Genomic DNA, 20,862 nt, shown 5'->3' with positions numbered 1-20,862 from the left:
TTTTTACTCAGGGAGGGGATAAGTCATGCTCACCCAGTTCTAAGCTGGGGAACAAAATGGATGCAAATTTATCATCTACGTTCTTTTTAATTAGGGGACACACGTGATTAAGAGAGATGTATTGTTTTCATGTATATATCTCTATAGTTCCGTAGTTCTAAGGGTTTCTGATACCATGTTGAAATTTAAGAGCTCTATCTGCAGTGGTGCTATATTTGGAAAGCTAAAATGAAAGATTTATTCTTCCCTGGGATTTTATTTAAGAGAAGTATCACATGGATCAACACACTTCCTAAGGGTAAATTTAACATTTTTCCAGTAAACACTATGCCATAGGTTTTGGACATTATCTCATGAACAGATGTAACAAACATGGCCATCTAGAGCTGTGCTATTTAAATCAAGAATTAAATTAAAAAATTCAGTTTCTCATCCATGTGGTTAGTGAGAACCATATTGTACAGTCCTGATGTAGGTTATCTCCCTCATCGCAGAAAGTTCTGTTGGACAACACTTGTCCTTTCTCCTTAATGAAGATTTTCCAAAACAAATATCTGTGGAGTCACACTTGATCCCTCTGGCACAATGAAGATGAAGTGTCTTGCACTGGAGCCCTGCAGCCTTGTACGTGAGGCCTCTTGCAGCTCCGTGTTCACTGCCGCAGTTCTCTCCACTCTCCCTGGGCTGCACGGAGCACAAATCTTTCAACTTTGATTGCATTCTAACCTCTCCTGAATGTCTTGCAAAGATTTGGACCAAAAAAGACATCCAATTGTTGCACATACGAAATCATATTGTAGTTTCCTGGAAATCCATTGGCCCATATGAAGCGTGACTCCCAGGGCCGTGGCAGAAGTCCAGTTTATGCTCCTGAAGTTTTACTTCAGCCCAGGAGATAGAAAGGACTTGTGTTACTGTGAAGTAAGTAATAGTAAATAACTTAATCGTTTTTAAAATGAACGTAAATTTTTTTTTTCAGAGTACAGTGTCATTTTCAAATTAAAAAAAAAAGCTATACTTGAAACAGAGCTCAATTTTAGTCAGGTTTCCTTCAAAGCCTGATAGCAATACTGCAGTGCTGGCCCACATAATGCAATGTGACTGTGGGCCTCTGTGACAATAGGTAAATTTTCAGAAACACTTAAGTGCATCTGGATGCTATTCTGGGACCTGCAAGGTAATACATCATCCTGTCAGTTGTACAGGAATGTTCATAACCTACCCTTCAAAACCTAAAATGGTCCAGGATTTCCTAGACCATACAGAATACTGGGGGAGGATGTTTATCTACATAGGAAAAATGGCCCTGTAAAGAATACAACAGAAATACCAAACATTTGAAATCAGGAGAGACTTTTTTTGGAAACTGAACTGTTGACCTGAGCAGGAGGAAACCTGAAAGGTCTTCATATGTTCTCATCTCTGCTCAACCACTAACTCATTGTGTGCCACTGGGAAAATCATGAGTTTCTACAGTCCCCAGGTTACTCATCTGTGTCTGCCCGACACCACATTGGGCTCTTGTGAGGATCAAATATACTAATACTGTCATTCTTGAATTATGGTCCCTGTTACTAGAAGCATCAGTAATGTGGGAGCTTCTTCGAAAGCAAAATCTCGAGTTCCACCCCAGACCTACTAAATCAGAAACTTTAATAATGTGCAATTTGGAAGCATTGTAAAGTTTGAGCATTACCATAAAATATATACAAAAACAATCAGAAAACCTTAAACACTAAAGAAGGTACTAAGGAAAAATTAAGAATGTTACATTTGTTTCAAGTTTTAAGGACTTTCACTTACACATAATTGGATATGGATAAGGCTGTGTGTGTGTGTGTGTTTTATACCCAGATTCGCATTCCAACAGTTTTTAGTAAATGGTACTATAAAATAAGATTAAATCTGAAATTATGGCACCTATCGATGTTAAAATGTACTATTATTTAGTCATAACTTTAAAAGGATTGGGGGAAAAGAAATCAAACGAATAATCATCACATATTCTTTAAAAGATAAATATTAGACTAGATTGATTTAAATCCAGTTATTAATAAATTAAAGAGTGAATATGAGATTAGCTCTCTCTTGGGAAAAGGAAAAAAAAATCTATCTTAGCAGGATCTTTACATTTTCTCGGCAACAGTAATGCATTCATTGTTTTTAAAAAGGTAAAAAAGGACAAAATAGAAAGAATGTGGTTACAAATTCATTTCAACTGACAATGGAGGCTTTTCATGTAATAATTATAGGAAGTCTTTGAGGAATTCTAATAAGTAGAACTAAATTAAGAACAAAACGTGCTTGGAAAACTTTTGATGATATTAAGAGTATTTGTTCATCCTACATTCTAGTTAAGCTCAATAAAACATGTTAAACAAAAATATCCCTTATCAAAAATATTCTTAGCTTATATTTCTCTCCATATTTCATTTATTACCTCTATTGAGGAAATCCAGGACTGCAGCCCCTGAGAAATCAGAGAACTTGAGAGTCACATTGCTAACAATATACGTTTCTGAAGTAAGTGAGATGGAAAAGTATGGCAGAACAGATGTGAGGAATAAACTAACATTTAAAATACAGTAAGGAATAGGGATAAATAATGAAAAGATTTGTCCAAAAAAATGAAATGACCAACTACTTGTAGCTTAGAATTCAGTGATACTGATTTATACACCTTCAGAATATGTTTATTTGTAAGACATTTTTTAATGCCCTCAGGTGAAAATCTGGGCTCTGCGGTGTGCTGGGTGAGGTGCCTGGACAAGGAAAAAAAAAAAGCAGCCCCAGCGGTGGCTTTGTGACTTGATCCACGTACAGAGACAACAAAGAATCACACATACTCTGCCCACCAGGATCACATTTTCCTTTTCACATTTCTCTCCAGACTTCTTTCCCACAGTATAAGCCAGGTCCAAGTCAACTGCTAATCACAGCTCATCGAAAAACCAAGGAGGATCTACACTTATGTTAGACACATCCCTAGTCATCTCCAGAAAAGAGCCACTCCGCAGCACAGCCGCAAACGTCCTGCCTCGGTGTGGGGCTTTATATGCACTATTTTACTTAATCCTTGCATCAGCCTTATAAGTTATCATTTTGAGGAAATAGAGTCAGAGAGGTGACGTAACTTGGCCAGCGTCTGACACATAGTGTGTCGTGGAAGCTGGGTCTTGAATTCAAGTCCTTTGGACTCCAAAGCTTATGCATTTAATTAAGTTTACGTTACTTCTGCTCTGTGATCATTATTTAGATGAGAGTTCAATTTAATCATCTAAATTTCTTGAAGTAAATTAGGCTCTACAAAAAACAAGATCCTGACTTTGAGCTTGTCTCCATGTTTCCTCTTGCTTGTCAGTTCTTTTTTTTTTTTTAAAAAAAAAATCTTGTAAAGAGAAGGAAAGAATTATATCGTTTTCAGAGATATATGCCTCTCCTAAGCACACACAATTGACAGTATCTTGTCTTCGCTGTGCTTGGGAGTTTTTATTCTAGTCATTTGTTCTTTAAAGCAGCATGTGATGGAGTTTCAATTTGTCTTAAAACTACAGAGTGCTACCATGATACAAACACCAATAAACTGCTGGGTGTACGTCAGGCTCTTTTCTTTTTATTTTGCCCTTGAGATGTATGGCAGCTTTTAGAAAAAGGCAGCCACCCTAAGTGACTGGAGTGACCCATTTGTAGTTGAGAATATCTCCCAATGCGTATTCATTTAAAATCACTTCCTTACTGTCTTCTTTGTCTTTGAAAAAACATTTCCTCTTTCCTATTTTTTCTTATGTATCTGAATATGTATTTTCAGATACAATAACAGGTAAGATACGGTATTGTGCTTTATTAGAATCAGGGTTTAGTGAATATTTATAATCATTCCCAAACAACCATATGTCTTCCATCCCTCCCTCCTTCCTCCCTCCATCATTCCTTCTTTCTGCTCTGCTTTCTGTCATCACTGCTCCAATAAAGAATAACTAGTGTTGGTTCTTGGATTTTTCCCTTACTGGCTGAGTAGCCTTGAGAAAATCCATTCATTCCTTTGTCCTTCAGCCTCCTTATTTGTAAAAAGGTGATGCTAATGTCTTTCTAGATATTTGTAGGACTTGGGCAAGATAATGTAACCCGCAAGAAGGAGCTTCTCTGCAATGTCTGCATGGGGGAAACGGCATGACAGTGAGGTGCTTCTCCTCAAGAAATAAGTTTGCCTTCTGGACAACAATGATAAAATCAAAGCAAAATGGCTAAACTATATAGACTAAAGGAACAGATTTTAGATGAGTCTACAATCTAACTGATAAGACAGGTGTCTTTAAAAGGACTATGTCAGCCAGGAATGTTGGTAACCTGTGACCCTTGTAAAAAGCAGAGTTATTTCAGAGTTTCCATTTGAGGTGATGAAAAATTCTTGGAAGTAATGGTAATGGTTACACAACACTGAAGTTAATCAGTGCCACCGAATTACACATTTAGGAATAGTTAAAGTGGCAAAATTTTGTTATGGACAAAAATTGCAGTCAGTGAGGTGAATATACACAGTGTTCGTTTGGGTGTCATCCAGGCCGAGGAGAGCTGGAGCTGGGACCACGCTGCACAGTCCTGTGCAAAGTCCAGCCTCTCTGTGCGGTTCAGTCCAGAGAGCGTAAGCTCTGCAAGGCCAGGAATCCGCTCTCTTGTTCACTGTGAGGCCAGCACCTGCTGAATGAATGAACAGCCTCTTATCACTTGGCAGTTACACCTGCAGCTTACCGCTCTTGCTGTGGTGTCAGACAAAGCAATATTCTGGTTGTAATTTGGCTTCCTGTGCAGGGAGAGAATGTGCTGGTCAGAAAATGACTGTCTGATCCTTTCTCTTTTCCTTGTAAATGAATAAATTGGTATTTATTAAATATTCTTTAAAATACTTAAATGAGTTCAAGGTTTATGACTGAACTCTGAGGTCTGCTAGGTATTTTTTCTTACCACGGCTGTCCTTAGTGCCTTTGATGGATATGGGTCAAAGACCATGTTAGGTTTTTTCTTATTAGTACTACAATGAAAAAAGCTGTTCTTAAGAAGACTTGCCAGCAATATTTCTATGAATAAGTCTTCAGTGAAATTCTCACTTAGTTGAATATTCTTATTTCCCCTTCCACTGTGCATTATCATTATCTCTAAGGAATGGCTTCTATTATGGTGTCTTGCTTGCTTGCTTTTTTTTTAAATTCATAGTTTTCTATTCAAACAGTGAGTATAAGCATGTTTGTTTCAAGAAAAATGGATAGAAATTTGGTGGTCCCTTTAGAGCTTCAATATTGCTTAGAATGAACTGAATCCAAAAACATTTTAATTAAGATATTTAAAGATTTCAAAGCTTGTAATTTTAAAATGTGTTTGTTTTTTTCACAGTGGAGCTACTGAAAAATCTCTTCAGCTACTTATGTTGTTGTTGGTTTTCTGAAAGTTCTGCAGTGATTGATCCTCTTGAGCATTTTGGGAGAAAAAAAGATTGTGCCAAATTAAAAAAAAATGTATCTCTTGATTTACATTCTCTTCCTGTCCATGTCCTGTGGTTCTTTGCGTGGACACGATACACAGGAACAATAGCTGCTGTTCCTCATTGTTCCTCACTGCACTTTGGAGTCTCATGTTACACCTTTTCTTCTCTTCGCCCCAACTTGTTTCTCCTTCAGTGTAGTTTTCTGACCAAAGCTGTGGACCTGGGGTCACAGTTAAACTTGATCAACATGTCACTTATTTATCCCATTATACAGTCTCTTTATGTTTGTGTAGCAGATTATTTCTTCTCATGTATTTTCTCATTTTATATTTTATCTGAAAAGTAATGAAAAATTGTTCTTTAATATCTCTTTTCTGTAGACCTGAAGAGGCTTTCGAGACATTCTGTTGTGGAGAGAGTGTGGGACTTGGAATCGGAAGACTTGAGTTTAAAACAGGCTTTCCCATCACTTGGGTGGAGAACTGCTGCTCTGCGTCTGTCGCCCTCTTAGAATTATTGTGTGTATTAAAAGGGATCGTTGTGGGGAAGAGTTCCAGCATGGACAGTGCTGGGCCAACATGGTGGAGATGTCATTGTCTCTAAGTCTTTGTGCTGACGTGAAATGAGCTTGGACCTTTTTTTGGCTAAACAACTGAATAAGAATTCTGAACTCTGTTTCTTGGCATGCTCACCACACTACTCTCTAGTCTTACAGTATTTGTAGATGGTAAGAGACTGTGGGAAAAACAGTGAAAACTTTGAAATTATAAAAAAAAAAATTAGTGTGCATTCTGTCTGGCTCAACCAACCAGGTTCTCTCTGCTTTTCATTCTCTTTGGGCTGTTTTATAACTCTGAATATTGTAGAAATCAGATAGGAAAGCAAATGATCTTGTCCATGAAAAGATAATTGTCATGAGAGAATGCAGTAGGTTATTTCCTTGTGTAATAGCAACTAGTTTTGCCAATTTTGCCCTTTTCTATCATTTCTGATCCTTATATATTTGTTTACTCTTTGGATTCCACTTTGAACAGGTTATAACGTCTTACTGGTTCCCCAATTAATGAATTAAATAAAATGTTTCATACTTTTGAGATTCATAATTTTAACTTTAAAAAATTATTCCTTAACAATACAGTGTAAGAACATACTTCTGGGAATTAAAGGATCTGTTTATGTCACCTTGAATAAGGCAGTCATGTCACTGAGCTGTAGTTTTCTTATTTCTTAAAAAAATGAGGTTGACTTAAATGATCTCTGGTTTGTGATCCTCTGATTCTGTGATTCTATGATTCTATTATTTAATATTCTGTAAGCCCAAGTGCACTCTCCTAAATTTAATAATATCTGGGTGAATTTGCATAAAATCAAGGAACTTAAGTATCTTACTTAAAATTGCAACAGAAATTCTTTGTAGTATTTTTAGCACAGATGTGCACATAAATTACCATTACAGAAGATATTTTATTTTGTTGTTTATATTTCTTGAAAAGGAATTATAGTACTTAAATTGCTATCGACAGTTTCTTCACTCAGTAGTGAATAAAGAAAGGGTGAGCGTTCTGCAGTCTACTTTTTATAAGCAGAAATATTTGCTTTCCTGTAAAAATGATATCTTGGCTTAAATCACTGTCAGTGCTTGTAGAAAATTGTGGGTCTTATTATAGCCAGTGGCATTTTTTTAAACCATTATTGTATTCAAAAAAGCATTTCTGAAATGCCCAGCCTCACACAGCATTACATTATGAAATACAAGAAATAAATTTAAAGTTTCATTCCTGTTGTTTGGGAAGTCACTAAGAAACATTGATAAAATAGGTGTGTCTTAGTCAGCTCAGGCTGCTATCACAAAATACCACAGACGAGGCAGCTTAAACAACAGAAATTTAATTTCTCACAGTTTCGGAGCCTAGAAGTCCAAGATCAAGGTTCTGACTGATTTGATTTCTGGTAAGATTCTCTTTTGGGGCAGGTAGACAACTGCCTTCTTGCTGTGTCCTCACATGGTCTGTCCTTTGTGCGTACTCGTGGTAAGAGAGGTCAAGCTCTCTGGTGTCTCTTTTTAAAAGGACACTAATTTTATTGGTTCAGGGCCCCATCCTTATGACCTCATGTAACCTTAATTATGTCCTTAGATGTACCTTCTCTAAATATAGTCACAGTGGGAGTCCTGGCTTCACCATATGAATTTTGTAGGCCGTAACAAGGTGTGATATTTACAGAGGCAGAAATCACATAGCTAAAGTACAAACTAGGGATGGCAGGAAGTACTATCCCCAGAGGAGACCAGGTCAGTGTTGAGAACATAAGCCAAGCCTTGATGAGTCTGATGCTGCCAGTCTGTGTGCCGACTTGGAAAATGTTATACTGACCCATTATTACTCATCTGTTCTAATTGTTCAACTGTTATCTTCCAGGTATTTCCCAATAGGAGAAAAGAGCAACACTTATGCTTTTCTTTCATTTTGAATTTAAAGGCTAGGCATTTGTTTGGGTCAAGGTATTTCTGCAGATTATTTCAATGTTTGTAACATTTTCTCAGAAAGGACCGAGTGTTTTATATTCTTCTTACTCTTAGGTTTTCCACCTAACTGCCTTTACTGGTTTGATGGCAGTGGGAATACTGCCTCTTAGGGAGTAATAAAACAAGATCTTTCATGGATCTTGAGGTGGCTTACTTGGTTTAAAATAATCTGGTATGTGCATAGATGGACTTATTTCAAGTCCTCTGGCTTTACCTCCATGCCTGCTGCCTTTTCTCATCATTTATTAAACCTAGCCTTTTAGACTTTGATATATGTCATGTTAGTACCTTATAAATCCTTCTAGTAATACCTTTCTATTACTAAAGTGTAAACACTGTTGTTTCTACCCCATTTGCTTCTCTCTCCATGTTGTTTTTATAGGGCTCTTTAACCTCCGAATGTTCCAGGATATTAATTTAAAACAGCGAGCCGAATAATAGAAACTTCCCTCTCACTGTGGTGAGCTGACCTCTTTTTACCTGTTTCCTTTGCAGATTCAGTCTGGAAAACTGCATTTTCATAATCTTTTGAGCTAGCACTTTACTTCCCTGATGCCTGCAATTTAGCATCCTTATTATTCTCAAGATTTTATACCAAGAGCACACACCCAACTACCATTTTATTTTTTCTGAACACACTCCCCTAGCTCAGTCAGGAATTTTATTTATTTTTACCTTGGAGGAAATGGAATTCCTGTTTGCATTTTTCCTAATTCCTTCACCTTGTTTCTTCCTGACTTTGTTCTGTCAGTATTTAAGGGATTTAGCTAGGACACTTGTGGCTTTCATCTCTTATGCCAATCTTCTCATGTTTAGCTACATAGTTAGAGCTGTCAGATTAAATGATGTCTCATGGACTGTATTCGGGTTAGTGCTTGAAAACATTTTTAAGGCCCATTTGATGTTTTATCCTCAGTTTCTGGTTATTCCTTAAGTTCACAAGTTAATCTGCCTGAAAAGTAGTGTCTTGAATGCTCTTTTGCGTGGAGGTTTCGTTGACTGTGCTGGACTTATACAAATTTTCTCATACTTTTATTAATGGCTTTTATATTAAAGATGTTTTTGGTCCTTATATTAACCTGTTCTTGGTTCTAGACTCTAGCTTCCAAAAGGCAACATGTTCAATTTGAAGGAACCTTAGAGAAAGGCCAAAAATATCGTTAAAGGTTTGATAAAGTTAAAGGGACTAAGATGATTTAACCTGCTAAAGGTAAGACTGGGAAATTTAGCGATGCGCTCTTAGAGAAGTTCCTTGCCTTCTCTCTGTTGATCACGCCCACTTGCACTAGGGGCTTGTGTAGAGTGCTTTTCCACCTTGCATGTGATTGTGCTTCACTGCTGCATTTAAGAATCAAGGGCTGTTTCTTCCACTAGGAAGGATTTAGGTTTGGCTCATGGAAGATATCCCTCCAGTGACATTGAACAGTGGAAAAAATGTTTGAGATATGGTAACTGTGGAAATTGGTCCTCAATTCTTTTTTTTCCTTTTTTTATTGATGTAATATATATATAACACGTACAATTTTAACCCTCAAGTGTACAGTTTCAGTGACATTAAGTGTATTCACAGTTTTTTGCAACTGTGGCCCTCAATTCTTACTCCCTGGATGAGGTGGAAGTAGGATAAAGAAATTTGGAGAGTCCAGAAAGGTATAGGATTCTAATCTGATTGATGTGGTCACTTTTTGTCTTATTTTTCTAGTTGTGACTGGAAGTCTTTCCTACAGTGGAAAACAATAAGATACATTAACTGGTTCCTCAAATCCCTTTCTTGGGTAAGACAGATAGTCCCAGGTAGAGGGCAGCGCGAGGCAGTGGAACGAGCACTGAACCTGGAGTCAGATATCTGGATGAGGACCCAGCCTTGCAAGTGGTTGGCTCCCTGAGCCTGAGCCTGTGACTCCATCACTCTAGGCCTCAGCTCTCCCTTGTGACCGTGCTTGAGCTCGATTAGAAGAGATTAGAGGAATTCTTAGGTTCCCTTCAGCTCTGTCTAACGGGTGACAGTGGGAGGGAGGTTATTATTACAGAAGGGAGAGAGGCTGAAATAGGAGAGATGAAAGTGATAGAGGAACCAAGAAACAGGAGGAGAACCTGGGGGTGGCTGTGGAGGTGGGGAAAAGAGGAAGGAAGGAGATGCAAAGGTGAAGTGAGACCGTTTTACCTTCAGTGAGGAACTGATAAGAAAGACAGTGCTTCCTAGACTTGGAAGTTCATCTCTCTCTTTTAAGTTGGATTCATTGGGAAGGATTTGAGACAGTGTCTTCAAGGTTTTTTGTTTGTTTGTTTTTCTGTTTCCTTCTTAATTAGGTTAAAATTGGGCTCTTCCTTTGAAGGTTTCAAAGAATATTTTTGGTTATTCAAAAATGCCCCTGCAAAATAAGCAAAGGGAGTTATCTTTGTAAAGTGGAGACTTGAAGGTGCATGGTGGCAAAGCAATTCATTCAGGAAATAAATATGCTCGTTGTTAAAGTCCACTTTTTCAGTGCTCTTGGGTAGGCTTCTCTGCTTTCAGCTGTGTGTGGGTATCTGGCGAATGGGTTGTTTTGACAGCTCATGCTTGGCACACAGGTAGCAGAAGTCATACTATATCTCAGAGATAGGTTCCTGCCATCCTCCTGAATTCCTTTTGGGGACTAGGTACCAAACCCGACCACCCCAGTCTATGTCCCTATTTCCTGATTTGTTAACTTGAACTCTGCCTCATATAAATACAATTACACAAATGAAGAAAATAACCGTACCCATGGGGAACAGAAATTCTGAAATTTCCTGTGTTTGGTGTGTAGAGGGCATCTCTGGTTGCCAAAAGTGCCATTCAGGAAATGATATAATTCCTAACATTTTCTTGAATTTCCTCAGTCCTGTGTGTGGCAAAAAGGATGTCAGATGTACTGCCGCTATCTCTGAGCAGTCTTAGTTCTAGGGGTTGAAGAGGATGTCAGGTGATAGTCTGAAATGCTTTTCATTAATTTTGTAAGTAGACAGATTTCTTACATCACAGCTGCATGTAATTTCAAGGACACCCCTCCTTTCCACTGAAGTGGAGACCAGGCTGTTTGTTTGAAGGTGGGGTATAGGAAAAATACAGGAAAAACATTTTCCTCCACTGCAGTCACTTGCATTATAATTGTTTATAGTATGCTGTAGGTGAGACCTCCATCTGCCTTGCTCTCTTGAGGCACCGCTTTGCTTAGATTTTTCCTCTCAGCAGAACGGAGCCTCTAGAGAGTTCTCCTCTGTTCACAAGAGCATTTGTTTGCGCACCACGTCGGCCCATAGTTCCTCCCACTTCTCAAGGACGGAAATGCATGTGGAGAGACAGATGATAGTAATTTTCATCGTTTAAGTGATCACTTTATCTCTAGGGGGAAAAAAAGAACCCATATGATGTACATACTGTAGTGGAATATCTTCCTTGCGTGGCGTTTGGCTGCTTTTATCACATCTCTTTATGGCTCCTTATATCACAGCCTCTGCTTACACCAATTCTGAGGAGTGTTTGCAAGGTGAGGCATCTCTTACTGGAAACTAATTACACTCAGTCCTCCCTATCCATGGGTTCTGCAGCTGTGGATTCTGCATCCATGAATTCAGCTGAGGATCAAAATATTTTTTAAAAATTCCAAAAGGTTCCAAAAAGGGAAACTAATTTTCCAAATGCTGGCAGCTATTTACATAGCATTTACATTGTATTAGGTATTCTAAGTAATCTAGAGATGACTTAAAGTATACAGGAGGATGTGCGTAGGTTATACACAAATACTACTCTGTTTTACGTAAGGGACTCTGGGTTTTAGTATCTATGGCAGCCCTGGAACCAATCTCCTGCAGATACCGAGGACAGTTATATACTGACTGCTACCCATTCTCTTCTGCCCTTTGGGGTTCTAAAATCAGGTGGCAAACAGCTTCATCATGACTTTAAGAGGAAGGTGTTAGGTACTTAATATTCTTAAAAAGTTTTTGTGAACTTTCTTGCTTGGAGATAATCAAATTAGGGAAAAAAAATCTGCTTGCTGAAGAGGCCCTAATGAGGTAGATGGTTCTAAAGCACATTATGTGTTTATTTAACCCCGACCCCTAGAGATACTTACATAATGGACAGTTTTAGATTTCTGACACAGATGTGGGGAATGTACTCCTCAAGGAAATTTCAGAGTTAAAAGTAAAATTCTTATTGGTTCTTTCTATAATAATATTAGGGAATCAGCTCATTATTTTGAAAACTGATAAATAAAAGGAAGGAATCATTAAACTTGCTTTTCTTTACAAATTGTATTAACCAGATAGTTTATAAGATAGTCTTTCTTTAGATTTAGTGCAGCTAACAGGTGAAGGATTCAGAAAGTCAGAATTCATTATTCCACTTCCTCCGATGAGTTGCTGGACCCACGTGGTGAGCATCTTTTGCAGCAGACACCACAGAGAGGCTATCTGAGCTTACATGTCTCCTAATGAAGTATACAGTTTGTAAAGTGTTCCTGTCAAAATTTTAAACTGTGATCTGATCTGGCCTTTTCCTCTGACTACCAGTGAACAGGAAGCTCAGAGCGCAGGGGAACAGAGTGAATTAAACATCATGGAAATACAATTTAAAACATCTAGCCTGGGCAGCTCTACAGGGCAGATGACTTTGTTTCATTAACAACAACAGCAAAAATGCAAGAGTTAAAAGAGAGATGGAGGAAGAAATTATGGATTAAAAGGATTTACAGGATATGTTAATAATCCTAAAGTGTCTCACCTTTTTTGGATACCATTTTATACAAACTGTAAAAGATTATAATAAAATTGGGGGAGAAAGGTACAGTACTTGAATGATATTGAGGGATTCTTGATATGTTTAAGGAATTATTACATTTTCATGGCAGAAAAGCATTGAATGGGTAAGGAATGATCATGGAATTGTTTTTTTAAAAAAAAACAAACCTTTTAAAAAGGCTGTGAGTTGCTTTCCAAGCAAAGCCTGATATAAAATGTCTTGTGACCAGGCTGCTATCTAGTCCTACTTGAAATATGGGGGAAAAAAGAAAGAGAGAGAGATGAAAAACATGTATGACCATGAAGATGAAAGTAGATGATGGTAAATGCAGAGAAAAGTTCTATTTCTAAGGATTTAGATAAAAATGGGGCAGTTCAAAAATCAGTCTCTCCAATTACATCAATCTTATCCACACAGATTTTTTTTGTGGAGTGGGAGGTAATTCGGTTTACTTACTTGTTTTTTTAGAGGAGGTACTGGGGATTGAACCCAGAACCTCATGCATGGTAAGCATGCACTCAACCACTTGAGCTATACCCTCCCCCAGACAGATTTTAAAACATTCAACCTGGCAACCCTCCCAGACCATCCTTATACTGTTCTCAGGGAGGGAGCACCCCTTCTTCCTGCTTTCAAAAGGGGTGCTGCCTCCACTTAGTGATGTTTATAAAAATGGCAGCAGTTTCCTACTTGAATGTTAATTACTGTTATGACACACAAGATAATTTAACTTGCTTCGGTAATTTATTCTTCCTTGTAATTAGATGTAGTAATTGGAAAATCTTCCAGAGTGTAACAACAGTTCCAAAGGTGAAATGGCAGAGGGAGGGAGCCTTCCCATAGGATCTCAACTATAAATCTGGAGCTGGCTGTTCAATCTGCTGTTGCATGGCTGAACCATGCCAGGAACCAGAGATGGTCCTTCTGGGATTGGGTACGTGGCACCCATGACCTTTAAGAGGTGGATGATTCAAGACGAAGGCAAAGCCCAGCAGATGGTGAGCGTTACCCCGAGAAGAATATTAAAAGCTAAACTGGAATGACTCCCGGCATGACACCACACAGTGCCTTTTTAAAGCCTCTATTCTGGGAGCTCTTCACAGACAGTTCAGAGACTCTGTAGAAGGACCACAGGCCTGTGCAGTCTCTTGATTTTATCTTGTGCTTTTGAACTTCTCTATAGAGTGAACATCCTTTTCTGGCCCAGTGTAGCTTTTAGCCTAGCATTATCCTGTCTAGTAATTTTTATCCTGTTTAGTAATTTTTAATGGCAGTACTGAAGTGATAATTTCAAACGGTATAGGAGGAATGCCTTTTAAATTATGTAGTACTGGCGTACAGAACTAAGACTGAATGGTCTCTAGCTGCTTTTATCTTTATTTGGTGAGTCGTGTGTGGGCAGATAAAAGTCAACAAGGTTTAAGGAAGATCTTTTTAGTCTGCCATTAGTCGTTGGGATTATGAATTGGTTTTATTTACTCAATATACTAATATGTCTAGAATTTATTTAGAAAATTGACGCCCTCCAACTCTGGATACAACGCTGCCTTTGATAACAATGAATTGTGATGATTTTTGTTCTTGTTCTTTTAAGTTTACAAACTCTTAAATGATGTAAGGATTGTGAGCAACAGGATCTAATTTAAGAAAGCAGGGAAGTCGTAAATTTGCTTATCACCTGGACTCCTGTACTCTACTGTTGGAAAGAACAGCACATCAGTAGAGTGTCTGAAGGTTTAAATCGACTTTCTTCTTAATGTCATAAATAGGTATCTCTGGTGTTAGGAAAGATTTGACCAAGTTATGGATATAAGCAGAGATCTTTGTATCCTCAGGCCAAATATGAATCAAAATTGTTTCTACACTATGCAAATCACAAGCCTGACAAAAATTTAAAAATTTCTCTCCCTTTGACTTTATACTTAAGTAGAAATTTATTTCTGCAAGTTATAGTTAAGGTGTTCAGTTTGGGGATTTGTACATTGTCTGGTATGTGTGTGTTTTTTTAGCTCAAGTGGCTAACCTCATCACCCAAGTGGAAGGGTCAGCATTTACCAGCATCGCTGACAAAAGTCCAATATAAGTGTTATTCTCATTGCTTTTAAAATGTTTTCCTGTTACTGATTTTAGACCATGTATGTCATTTCTGTTTTAAATAATAAAATACTACTTTTTGGCCACAGTATCAGTTCAATTTTAAATGCTGCTTTTTAAAAAAAAAAAAATCTCTTTCTGCCAAGGACTCTGAAAAGCCAAATATGGCCCTGAATTTTGGTTCATTTTTTGGATCTGGTTGGCAACAGGAGGAATTGGGAATGTCTTTTATACACTGGTACTCATGAGTATGGTTGAGGGAGGCTAATTTTGTTTGTTGATCTCCAGTTTTACAGCTCTACACTTTGTTTCCAAGACTGTCATGTGAAAAAGAATTACTTTGTGGTTACTGGTAATGGGGGTTGTGTTGGAGCCTGGAGGAGGAAATTGAAAGGAAAAGAGGATACTGGCATGGAATAAAAATTCATCTCCTTAGTGACTTTGTGTAACATTAGCTTAGACTAGAAGGCTTGCTCCCCATTATCTTGCTGCTTTTGAATAAGTATCTGTTCTAAAAGGGCCATGGACAATGTAGTAACTTGGGTCAATACAAATGTGTTTTCATGGAGAGTGTATTTAAGATAGGAAACTCCTTGGAATAAATTACATATTTGGAAAAGATTTCTATTCTCTGTTTTATGCAGTATAATACAGTTGGAATTCATAGCCAATTCACACACGTTTCATTTAAAATATATTTAAAAGCCCTCCTCAATGAATAGTTGGTAATTAGGTGATTGACATATTCTCCCATTTGACAGTCACACACACCAGTAAATTGCCCTCTATTTTCCAGGAGTATCTCCGACAAATATGCGAAACTTTCCTTAGCAGTTGTTGTTCAGTAGAATTGTAGGGGACTGAAGGATATTTTATTTCCACAAATTGAGTGAATGCTCATGCTGGAATGCCCCGTCTTCCTGCATGGTGTATGAAGTACTTCCAGATTTGTGATGGAAAGAGTAGTTCTTGATCCTTAGGTAGTGAAGGAATTTTAAAGTTTAGGGTACCTCTGTAGTGTAAAGGTTGCTTATAGACAAAACTAACTTTTTTTGTTTGTTTGCTTCATACATGGATAATTGTTACTCTAAATCTCAAAGATCAGAGCAATTATTTTGCTTGATTGGTAAACTGTCAGGGATGCTCTTTGTTTTGCTTTTTCTCATGTGAGTAGGGAAATACCGAGTTTATTACCATAATTCATCTTGAAACCTAATTTTAATTTTTGGTGCAACAAAGGGATAGTTAACCTGTCACAAAATACCATGACATAATATTTTGTACTCAAATATTATTTTATAAATAAAATTTATGTTTATATCACCAGTATCGCTTCTACATGGGTTATATGATTCTCTAAATCATAGTTACATTTTTCCCTCTAATATTCATTTTTAATTGTTACAATTCACAGACAGTAGCATGTGTAGGTTTAGATATAATTTGATGAGACTTGAATATTGATAGATAGGTATCCGTGTCACCCACACTCCCATCAGTATATGAGGTATTTTCATGACCATAGAATGTATTGTAATATTTTAAATTACAGTATTCCTAATTTAAAAACTAGCAGAGAACCATGGAGTAGTGATCAGAGAAAACCTCACTTTAGTTTCTTAGGTACTTACTAGAGGAAAGCATAGTGGAGAAAGGCAAATGTATTATAATTAATAACTTAATAATTGTTGAGACTCTTCTGTGCAGGTGCTCCTAAAATAGATCTGCTGTTAATAAATACTCTCAAATTTTAGGTACTTATAGGCAACTACACCCACCAGCACCCCCCAAAAGAATTTGTGATTAAAGTAAAATGGTAGGTGAAGTAAATCAGGCAAATTAAAAGAAAGAGATCACAAATATCAGTGTCATATAAATAGAATTCAATATAAAAAGAATTAAATGAAATAAACTTTATATCTTTCATAAAGTAAGTAAACCTGGGTGCCTGCCAGAAGGCAGGGGGTTGGGGAGTTGGGTGAAACCCTTGGAGGGATTTAAGAGGCACAAACTTCCAGTTATAGTATAAATAAGCCACAGGGTTAAAGTATGCAGTATAAGGAATGTTGTCAGTAATACTGTAATAACATTGTATGGAGACGGATGGTTGCTAGACTTACGCAGTGTCAAATTAATGTATGCTAATGTTAAATCATTATGTAGTACACCTGAAACTAACGTAATATTGTTTGTCAACTATATTTCTGAAAAAAAAGGAAATATACTGTTTATTTTCAGTTATCTTTGAAACATTTATTAAAATTGATTCTTGATTGGACACAGGCAATGTTAGTTCAACCCCACCCATTGCTTGGGAACTAAGAAACTGTAACTATTGGACCAACATGGAAATCAAAACTTTTTGGAAAATAAGAATAGAGAATCATAAAACTTATACAAAGCAAACAAAATTGTACTCAGAAATGCATAACTTTAAAATAGTCATTTCCATGTCATGACCACAGAAAATCTGGTTTAAAAAAGAAGATTGGAGAGTGATTTGGAAAATGCTATATATTTTGCTTACAAAAAACTCTGAGAAGTCTTGCAATAAGGTAGTTAGAGACCACAGATACCACAAAGAAGGTACAAAGAATCTACAAACTTTAAGAAATAAGAGAAGAAGATTAATTGGAGAGAGACCCTGTGTTCTCAGGTGAAAGGCTAAGCATTGTAAAGATGGCAGTCTTTCCAAACTAAATGGGTTTTTTTAATTACAGTCAGTTACAATGTGTCAGTTTCTGGTGTACAGCATAATGTCCCAGTCATATATATATATACATACATATATTCGTTTTCATATTCTTTTTCATTAAAGGGTATTACAAGATATTGAATATAGTTCCCTGTGCTATACAGAAGAAACTTGTTTTTTCAATCTATTTTTATATATAGTGGCTAACATTCGCAAATCACAAACTCCCAAATTTATCCCTTCCCACCCCCTTTCCCCGGGTAACCATAAGATTGTCTACTATGTCTGCAAGTCTGTTTCTGTTTTGTAGATGAGCTCATTAGTGTTCTCTTTTTTTCTCTTCCAAACTAAATATTTTTGAGGCATTTTTCCAGATTTAGTTCATATGGAAGAATGAGTAGACAAGATAGTGTACTATACAATACCTAGAGAATCCACAAAAAATTATCCTATAAATATGTGAAAAAATATTTAATCTTATTAATAGTCGAAGGCAAGTAGTGAGATACCATTCGGCAGAAACTAACATAAAATGTTAATGCTGGAATGTTAGTAAGAACTTAGGCATTCACTTTCATATTACTACTATTGTTGTCTAAACTGATTTATATTTGGTACAAAGCAAATTTAGAAATACTTATCAGGAGTCTAAAATTAATTCATAAGTGATTCTGTTTTGTGCAACTAGTAATTTTTGTACTTTTTTTAATAGCAAAAAAAAAAAGTCCAACAATGTGGAAGTGGTTAAATGAATTATAAGTGAAACTAAAGAGAAGTTACTTGCAACCATTAAGTGTATTTAAAAATATGGTAAAATAACCATGGTGCAGTATTAGTTGAATGATACGTGTGTAACATCATTCTGATATTTTTTAATCATACATATTTCTGGGAGAGGGGAAATCATAGTTTGTAAATTCTTAATTTAGGATAGCACAAAATATATTAATTACTTCTTGCCTTTGATAATCAGGAAATACACCAAAATAATTCCTTTTCTTAAGTTGTACACACTTAATAAACTGAAAGGTGGTTTTCTCTGATTGCTACTCCATGGTTCTTTTCTAATTTTAAAATTAGGAATGCTGTAATATTATAAATTAAAATATTATAATACTTTGTATTGTCACAGAAATACTTTATGTATTGCATGGGTTACATGAATACTTGTCAATAATCAAAACTAATAAAATTATGTCTAAATCTATACATGCTATTATTTGTAAATTATCACCCAATTAAAACAATATTAGAGGGAAAAGATTAAGTATATATAGTATATATTGTAGTATCTAGTATATATAGATGCCCTTTTTATTTCTTCTCTATATTATCCTGTGATTTCTATATTTTCTATAATGGTCAGAAAACAAAAAGATGCTGTACCCAGAATCAAGCTGCAACAAATTCTGGTTCTCACCATACTTGAAAATCAAAATCATCTCCATAATCTGTGAAAAGCTTAGTAGGTACATTTTAGACCTTAAGTTTGTTCCTGTCCCTTTAGAGCTGGGACTCCCAGTACTGTGCATTAAATTGTTCTGCGTCTTAAGTGTTCTTTGACTGTGATCTGGGGACAAGCAATAACATTTTGATGACTAATTGAGGACTTATTTTTATTTATGTGCTTTTTCAGGAACATAGTTTTTTTTTTTTTTTAAGTGTAAATTCACTTATTAAGCTTGCCTATTTTATATATCATATTCGAGGTTTTTCAAAGAAAGGTTTTTTCCTCTATATCAGACTTTCACTAATTTTCCTTCTCTCTACTAGGGAAATTAATTTTGGCATTTCCCCTTTTGATTTACTAATTTCTGACCACCCTTCCATCCTATCCATTTGTTCCAGTATTGAGAATAAACATAAACCTACCCATGTCTCTAATTCTTTGGCATCTGCCCTTTGCAGAGTTCATGGATTGCAATCCAAGTTAATTAGTGTGTCAAGGTTTAAATTTGCTGGTGGAGGGGATGTGGGGTAGGACATACATAAGCTTTTAGAAAACCCAAGCTCCCTAATGAATTCAGGTGAAGCCAGGACTTCAATTTTTATTAAAGCAATGCAAAATGACAGGAAAAATTATAAGTATGAAATTGTACGTTACAAATTGAAAACTTATGTGGACCAGAGTATGTAGTAGGTGCTATTGAAACCCTAACCTGGGAGAACCTTTCTCTAATCTAAGATAGAAGTGGAGCACAGAGGCCTTCATGCATTGACACTGGATTGGTGTCGCATGTTAAACTGAACCCTCCGTTTTAAAGACTGTGCTAAGAATAAGGGCAGCAACACAAACTTGGCAGAAAGATGTGTATGACTTTTGCATGTGAATGGGTGCATGGTTTGACATGATTCCTCTGGGTGCAATGAACTTTTCCTGTGTATAGAAAGGAGAGTCTTGAGACTTCTCAACCATATACTTTGGTTTATCGTTCTCACTCAACAGCGGTAGGTAGACATTTCAAAGAAATCACAGTTATCAAAAAAGCAGCCTGCAAACTTTCTCCATTTTTTTTTTTTTTTTTTTGTTCTAAGGACAGTGTGATGGAACAGAAGATTCGGTCCTTGTTTAGCATTTGTATCACTAAACCTTCTTCACAGATGTGGGTTCTGCCTTCTGTGCCACAGCGTAAGAATGCTTTCCTATGTTGTTAAAAAGATATAAAGAACAATATTTTGTCTAATGCTTTTTGTTATTTTGAGACCATTTTTTACTACTGTGGGAGCAGAAGGTGACTTCTTCCCTGGAGTTCCTCTTCCCTGTGCATGGCTGAGTCTAGCAGAGGCTCATGCATTTCCCCCATCTCTATAGGAATATATACGTAATTATGTGGAGATGCTATCCCTATGAACTTTATTGATTATTGAAACATTTTATTAGTTCCTGCTTTGTGTCGGGCGCTGTTGTTAAGCATAGTGCACTGATTAAATCATTTCCTGCTTATTACACATCCATGAAGTTTGCTATTAATATCTCTATTTTATAGCTGAGACTCTGTGGCTCAGAGAGGTAACTTTGTCTAAGTCACATAGGTAGCAGGTAGCAGTGTGAACCCAAGCAGAACATAACCTCTTAACCACTACACTGTAACACCTTCTTTTGCGTCTTGTCTGCTTGAAGCAGTATGTTGAGAGATGAGTATTAGAGTACCTTGCTTAGCATTCACTGCGATGGCCATAATCACAAAAATTAAAAATAACAAGTGTTGGTGAGGATGTGGAGAAATTAGAATCCTTGTATGCTGCTGGTGGGAAGGCAAAGTGGTACAGCCACTGTGGAGAACAGTTCCTCAAAAAAAATTAAA

At 36.7% G+C, this 20,862-nt stretch overlaps 1 protein-coding gene and 1 non-coding gene across 5 annotated transcripts in view; one reads left to right on the top strand and one right to left on the bottom strand.

Moving 5' to 3' along the window:
* Nucleotides 1-20,862, top strand: part of SMYD3 (SET and MYND domain containing 3) — a 557,874-nt gene that overhangs the window by 225,265 nt on the left and 311,747 nt on the right. The gene's annotated exons all lie outside the window — the stretch shown is intronic.
* On the bottom strand, nt 13,237-13,309 carry TRNAG-ACC. The gene has a single exon. It is a non-coding gene; the product is annotated as a tRNA-Gly (tRNA).

Source organism: Camelus ferus, chromosome 23 (assembly GCF_009834535.1).
Source record: "Camelus ferus isolate YT-003-E chromosome 23, BCGSAC_Cfer_1.0, whole genome shotgun sequence".
Lineage (NCBI taxonomy): Eukaryota > Metazoa > Chordata > Mammalia > Artiodactyla > Camelidae > Camelus > Camelus ferus.
Note: the sequence above shows the minus strand (reverse complement) of the source record. Positions and strands in the feature narration are given on the sequence as shown.